Below are 7,925 nucleotides of genomic sequence, written 5' to 3'. Positions count from 1 at the left end.
TCTTCGTTGAATTTATACAACTTTCTTAGTCCCTCTGTGTCTTTTCTTATTCATTTAGAAATACGCAACCTTATTTTAGGATAAAACTGTTCTTTTAATTTCCTTCTAATGTATCCCAAACCTTATGCCTTTCATTATCAAAAAATGTACAGTTACTTTTCATCTTAATTAGAATTCTTAACTGTAAGAAACCTTAACTTCTAGTGAAGACTAAAAAGTAAGCAATTAGTATTCTTTAGCTTGTACATTTATAAACACATTTAATAATTTCTAAAAATATATTTCCCCAGTTGCAAAGTTTCCTCAATCCAGGTGGTCACACTCCAGGCATATAATTTCTTTACTTATGGCTAATTTTTGCCTTAAGCAAGCCCAATCCATTGTTTCTGTGCATCTAGGTTAAACACACCTTTGAAATACCTCTTTTCAGACCTCTCTGTCTAAAGTGTGACCACCCTCAAGAGAGCACTTAAAACTATCCTGTATTCTGATACCCTGCCTTGCACTGTCCCACATTCATGTAATCTTTATGGTCCAGCCTTAATTCCAAAGGCATAAAAATACTACAAACTATCATTTCTTGGAAGCATCTGTTTTGGACTACTGATATCTTACTCCAGGCATAGTCCCTGCTTTGGCTCAAATAAACTTTTATAAGTTTATTTGGACATTCTTACCTTGACATAGTAAAAACAGAAGAGCAATCCCCTGGTGTTTCAGGCAGAGGAAGGGAGCAGATAGCCATTTTTAAGTCCATAAGCCAAGTGCTTTCAGCATAACAAAGCCCTGCCCTCCAGATGAAGCTGCTTTAGGTTTTTCGGTTTGTTTTTTTTTTAAAAAAAGACCTCCTGTTAAAACTATCCTCTACCATCCTCTCAAAACTAAGAGAAAAGGGGGTGGGGTGGGGGGTGGGGTGGGAAGAGGCTAAAAATTGTTTCTGATGTCTATCGGAGTCCAGAAACTTAGGTCCAAATGACTGACATTTAATCATAAGATTATAGAATACTTCCTCTTCCGAACAACTCACAACCATCAACCTGGGTCCAGTAAAATAACAATGACTTATAGCTCCAAGACAGACTCTAGAAGAGTTCTTCAAGAAACCAACCTGGCCAGTTGGCTCAGTGGTTGAGAGTCAACCCCATAAACCAGGAGGTGTAGGTTCAATTCCTGGTCAGGGTACATGTTTGGATTGCAGGCTCAATCCCCAGCCAGGGGCAGGCAGTGAAGCATGGTGGCAACCATGCTTGGTGGGAACTGCTGTTTAATATTTTAACCCTGCTGACTTGGCTTCTGTCATTCTTTGCTTGCGAAAATAATAGAAAAGTTATTTTGATTTTCTGAATTATATAAATTATCCCATTCGATTGAATACCCTATTGATTGTCATTTGAATACCCCATTGGTTGTGGTCATACTGGTTTTAGAAAACACATTCCTCTGTACCTGCAGACCAGGACTGCTCAATTACTCTAAATTGCCTCGATGGCTCCAGATAATGTGTTTCCGTTGACTCAGTGGTCCCAAGACTTGAAACTATAATTAATCTTTGTAGATAACTAATCGGCTCAACCAGCTTCTGTAACAAACTGCTTTTTTTGCAAACCAGGTTCCTCATTCCAAACCCCGAGATGTAATCAATACCTTTGTGATTTTTGCCTATATAAATCTAGGGTTGGGGCTATTTAACCACTACGAAATTTGGAGAGCAAATTTCCGCCTCGTTTTCCCAACTTCGAAATAAATGTGACTCCTTAATTCGACTTCTTGAGGCGTCCTTGTGTGATTCGCGGGTACATTAAAACAGCAGGAGGCAACCAATTGATGATTCTCTCCCATCATTGATGTTTCTCTCTCTTTCTCTCTCTCTCTCCCTCTCCCTTCCTCTCTAAAATCATCTCTCTCTCCCCGCCTCCCTCCCTCCCTCCTCAGTCCCTCGCTCCCTCCCCCTTTTCCTCTCTCTAAAATCAATAAAAAATTTAAGAAAAAGAAACCAAAAGACAGGGGGGTGTGGAGAGGAGAGACATTAGAGAAACTGAAGCCTCTGGCATTGACAGATACCACAAACAGTAAACACAGCCCAACTCCTAGCCAAATTAACATAAAAAGTCACAATAAAAACCAAATTACCTAAGTACCTATTAGCAATAAATCATACAGTTTTTATCAAAAAATTACAAGATATGATAAAAGGCAAGAAAAACACATTTTGAATAGATAAACCAAGCATATGACCCAGATTTTGGAATGATGAAATAGGTAATTTAAAATAAATTTTAAGTATATTATGCTAAGAGCTCTAGGAAAAAGTAGAATGCAAGAATAGATGTGTAATATAAACAGAGAGATGGAAACTCTAAGAATCAAAGAAAATGCTAGAAGATAACACTGTAACAGAAATGAAGAATGCCTTTGATGTGTTCATCAGTAGATTGGACACAGCCAAGGAAAGAATCAGTAAGACTGAAAATATGTCAATGGAAATCCCCCAAATGGTATTGCAAAGAGAAAAAAAATAAAAGATTTAAAAGGAACAAAATATCCAATAACTTTAGGACTACAAAAGATATAACATACATGTAACAGAAATATTGGAGAAGAAATATTCAAAGTAATAATGGCTGAAAATTCTCCAAAATTAATAACAAAACGCCAAACAACAAATTTGGAAAGCTCAGAAAACAACAAACAGACCCTTGCCTGTTGGTTAAAGCGTCACCTCAATATGCCAAGGTTGTGGATTCGATCGCTGGTGAGGGCACATACAAGAATCTTCCAATGGATGCATAAATGAATGAAACTGATATCGTTGTAATTAGCTAGTTATTAATAATAGAAAAGGTGCAAAGGAAGGCCAGATATTATAAGCATGGCCATTTCAGGTAGTTCACCAGAAAGCTGCAATTTTATACTCTCCAGAGAACCACCAACCCATTCCCTGCAGATTCCTGGGGGAAGGGACTGGACAAAGGGGAGAATGGACGATGTACAGTAAAGTTGGGATGATGCAGGGAAGGTACTTGCCTGTCAATCTAGCCTGGGGAACCATGGATTGGCCAGAGGGAGTGGGGCCACTACAAGGCCACAAAACTTTGAGAATACAAATTCCCAAGATAAAAGAGTTCACTCTCGGTTCTCTTGTGTCTCTTGGCTATTGATGCTCTTGTGACTCTTGTATTTGTCGGAGTTCCCTCCAGAGCCACCTGACCCATGGCCATGTGTGCCCCACACATAATGGACTGATGGACTACAATGGAGAACACAAACTACACTAGCCTAATGCTAGACTGAACACTGCTCCAGACACGGCATGGAGACTTGGGTAACAGCTTGAATTCTAGCCCTTCTGAAGTCATAGCTACACTTCTTCCATGCTGGGACATAGGGAAATGGAACCTTGAAAACTCAGAGATTTAATTCCACAGAAATAAAGCTTTCTACTATATCTCATCATCCTGTGCAAGTCTCAGAAAATTATTTTCTCAGGATATCACAAGAAAACCACATCCCTTAGCACCTGGTGGGGAAGAGGAGTACTCCCCACCAATAACAGAACAACAAACTGATCTATCTATCTGTCTATCTATCTATATCTTTTTCCCTCTCCCTTCCTCTTGTTCTCTAAAATCAATCAATAAATAAAAATTTAAATAAATAAATAAAAGAAAGAAAACACCAAGCAGAATAAATGTGCAAAAAACAAAAATCTATACCTTGGCATATCATATTCAAACTACAAAAACCAAAGATAAATAGAAAATCTTGAAAGAACCAGAGGGAAAAGAACTATCTTACCTATGGAGGACAAGGATAAAAATTACATTAGACATATTATCAGAAACCATGCAAGCAAGAAGAGAGTGGAGGGAAATAAAGTGTTTAAATAAAAACAAAAAAAAACACCACCCTAGAATTCTGTATCTAGTGAAACTGTATTTCAAAAGTGAAGGAGAAATAAAAACAAACCAAGCATAAATTCAATGAATTTGCTGCCAATAGACCTGCAACAGGTGTTAAAAGAAACTTTTATGAGAGAAGGAAAATTATATAGGTCAAACACTCAAAAATATATTTTTTAAAAAGAGCATTAGAGAGGGAATAAACAAAGGTAAATAACGATAAAACAAAATATTTTATTTTCTTATTTTTAGTTGATCTGGTAACTTCAAAGTAATAATAGCTGAAATGTGTTCGGTGATGATAGCACCTGAATAAATAAAATGAATGACAATGTTATAAAGGATGGGAAAGGGAACTGAAAATATTATAAGGTACCTGCACCACCTGCAAAATGTTATCGTGCTATTTCAAAGTACACCTATATTCACTGTAAATGTATGTAGCAAACTGTAGAAAGCACTAGAAAAAAAAACTTTTTAAAAAGGTATGTTTCAATATGCTAACACAGAATAAATGGAATAATAAAATATTCAACTAAAAGCAGAGATGGAAGAGAAAGAGAAGGTGATTTAAAACAAGTAATAATTGCAATGAATACAACTCAATTGCAAAAATGATAAATATTAACCCAACTACATAAACAATCACTTCCAATGTGGATGTTCTAAATACACCAATTAAAAGACAGAGACTGTGAGAATAGATAAAAAGAAAGATTTAAATAGATACTGTCTACTAGAAATCCACTTTCAATGTAAAGACACAGGTAGATTAAAAGTAAAGAAATGGAGAAAAATATTGTTAGGGTCTCCTAAGGAGGAACGCACGAGACCAAAAGGGGTAAAGAATTATGAATTTATTAGGTCATCTGGAAACGCAAATGGGATGATCCCCCAAATGGCGCCAGCACCCAGGGATGAGGACTCAGAGGTTTTAAAGGACTCTAGGCAGGCTTTTCTGGGCAGAGAATTCTCTGTGCAGGTCCAAAACCTGGGTAGGTTCTGAGCGGAGAGATACACTTGGTCTTAGCAAGTGTAATGTGGTCTTAGTAAAAGGGGAATGTCCATTGTGAAGTGGCTTAAAGGTCAGTTCTCAGGGAGGGTATCAATTCAATTATTTGATTAGACCTAACAAATATGAACCATGCTAATAGTAACCAAAAGAAAGCTAGAGTATCTATATCAATGTCAGACAAAGCAGAAAAAGAAAAACTTCAGGAATAAAGGAGAGCATTATGCAATGATAAAGAAGTCAATTTTCCAAGAAGACATAACAATCCTTAATTCATATATGCCTAATAGGAGAGCATCAAAATACATGAGGCAAAACTAATTAAATTGCAAGGAAATGTAGACAAATCCACTATTATACTCTATCAATAACTGACAGACTGAGCAGGCAGAAAAGCAATAAAGATATAGTGAACCAAACAGCACTGTCAACCAACTGGATCTAATATTTCATCTAACAATAGTGGAATACCCATTCTTCTCAAGCTCACAAGATAGACCACATCCTGGACCATAAAACATTCCTTAATAAATCTAATGGAAAGCATGCAGCATATTTCCTCAAACCACATTGAGTTAAACTTAGAAACCAGTAACAAAGACAGCAGGAAAATCTCCATATATTTAAAAATTAAACAATTCTAAATAACATCTGAGTCAAAGAAATCTCAAGATAAAACTGTAAAATATTTTGAACTAAATGAAAATACAAATTATCAAAATTTATGGGATGCTGCAAAGTAGTGATAATGGGAATTTGTAGCATTAAAGGCATATGTAAAAAAAAGAGAACTAGTATCCATGATCTAAGCCTCTACCTTAGGAAACTTAGAGAAAGAAGAACAAGAACAAGAAAATAAAATTTGAGCAGAAATCAATAAAACTGAAACAATAAAATAGAGAAAATCAGCAAAACCAAAAGCTGGTTCTTGAAAAGATTAATAAAACTGGTAAACCTACAACCAAGCTAACCAAGGGGAGAAAAATGAGAAAAAATACACAATTACTACTATCAAAAATAAATAAGGAGTCATCACTACGGGACATTTGTATATTCATATGCAAAATTTTGACTACAGATCTTAGACCTTGCACAGAACTAAACATAAATACAAAACTATAAAACTTCTAGAAGATTACAGAAGGAAAAAATATAGGTGACCTTGTGTAAGGCAGTGAGTTTTTAGAAGCACAATCTATAAAATAGAAATTGATAAATTGGACTTTATTGACATTAAAAACTTTTACTCTCTGAAAGATGCCAGTAAGCCACAGACTGGAAGAAAATATTTACAAAACACATACAAAGAAGACAAATAATTGTTAAAACTCAACAATAAGAAAAAAAAACCCAAATTTAAAATATAGGCAAAATAATCTAAATAGGCACTTCAACAAAATGTGGACTGAAAAGAGACCACAAGCTAACCTGGCAGGCTCAGGGAAGGCCTGTGTGGCAGACGTGCAAACTCAGAAACCCCGGAGGATGTCTGAAATAAAAACTTTTTAACTAAAAGCAATTTATGACCAGTAGTCATGTCCTAGGCTAGACTCTTCCCTGACAAAGGTCAATCTTTACCTTAACTAAGCCTGTCTATTGTCTTTTTAATCTACAATGACATACTTTGGAATGTCAGGGTAACTTCCCTTTTTCTGGACCCCTCAGGACACAACCAATGCACCAAAGCAGAGACTACAAATACTCATTATTATTGTTATCCTGTTAATTGTTGACTATTAACTATCCTATACCCACCCATGTAAAAGATATATGTGTCTATCATTTTACATTTTATCCAATCCCAGAGGTTCCCCTGCTTTGCTTTCTCCCACTTACATCTTCTTTTTTGATCATAATGTGTAAAATAAGGTGCAAAATTACCATTCTCTAGAGCATTATTTCAATCCACTGGGATTTTACATCCCAGCAATTGTTGACAGTTTGGCTCAAATAAACTCACAAAAATTATTCACAGGTTTGAATGCTTCTTATGTTGACAAAAATATAAATACAGGTGACAAATAAACACATGAAAAGATGCTTAACATCACATGTCAAAAAAGTTGAAAATTAAAACAGTAATGAGATAGCATTACATACCTATTAGAATGGCTAAAATCCACACCTATTAAAATGACTGTACCAAATGCTGAGAAAAATGCACAGCAACAGAAATTCTCACTCACTATAGGTGGCAGTGGAAAATGGGACAGTCACTTTGAAAGACAGTTTGGCAGTTTCTCAGGAAGCTAACCATATTCTCATCATATGATCTAGGAATTGTGACGCTAGGTATTTATCCAATTACAAAGGAGTTGAAAACTTACATCCACACAAAAGCCTACACACAATGTTTATACAAGCTTTATTTGTAATTGCCAAAAACTAGAAGTAATTAAGATTCATCTCAATAGGTAAATGGAGAACCAAACTGTGGTATATACTAGTACATATGAAGAAATACTATCCAGTGGTACACAGAAATGAGATAATATGCCAGAAGACTTGATGGACACTTAAATGCATATTACTAAGTGAAAGAAACCAGTGTGAGAAGGCTACCTACTGTATGATTCCAACAACATGACATTATGGAAAAAGCAAAACTATAGAGAGAGTAAAAGGATCAGTGGTTGCCAAAATAGAGGTATAGGTGAAGTACAGGGGATTTGTAGGGTGGTGAAACTATTCTTTATGACACTGTAATGGTGAATATAAGACATTATGCATCTGTCAAAACTCATAGAATTGTACAACACAAAGGGTAAACTCTTATGAAAACTATGGACTTTGGTTAATATTAATGTATCAATATTGGTTCATTAATTTGAATAAATGTACCATGCTAATGTGAAATGTTAAAAATATGGGAAACTGTGGTGGGGGCATGGGGAGCAGGTATATAAAAGCTATCTGTACCACCTGATTAGTTTTTCTATAAATCTAAAAAAGTTTTTTAATTTAAAACAATCCAATGGAGGGTGGGAGGGACTGGGCAAAAAAAACAGAGCATA

At 35.7% G+C, this 7,925-nt stretch overlaps 1 protein-coding gene and 1 long non-coding RNA gene across 5 annotated transcripts in view; both read right to left on the bottom strand.

Annotated features, from left to right (window-relative positions):
- The window catches only part of MPP7 (membrane protein, palmitoylated 7), a 240,166-nt gene that overhangs the window by 176,799 nt on the left and 55,442 nt on the right, over positions 1 to 7,925 (bottom strand). The window lies entirely within an intron of this gene.
- The window catches only part of LOC107181898, a 15,189-nt gene continuing 12,444 nt past the window's right edge, over positions 5,181 to 7,925 (bottom strand). The window contains exon 3 of the long non-coding RNA XR_001512607.1: positions 5,181 to 5,194. This is a non-coding gene — a long non-coding RNA (uncharacterized LOC107181898). The remainder of the gene's footprint in view (positions 5,195 to 7,925) is intronic.

The sequence above is a fragment of the Myotis davidii genome, unplaced genomic scaffold (genome assembly GCF_000327345.1).
Source record: "Myotis davidii unplaced genomic scaffold, ASM32734v1 scaffold494, whole genome shotgun sequence".
Taxonomy (NCBI): domain Eukaryota; kingdom Metazoa; phylum Chordata; class Mammalia; order Chiroptera; family Vespertilionidae; genus Myotis; species Myotis davidii.
The sequence above is the reverse complement of the archived record's forward strand: the minus strand, read 5'-3'. Positions and strand labels throughout refer to the sequence as shown.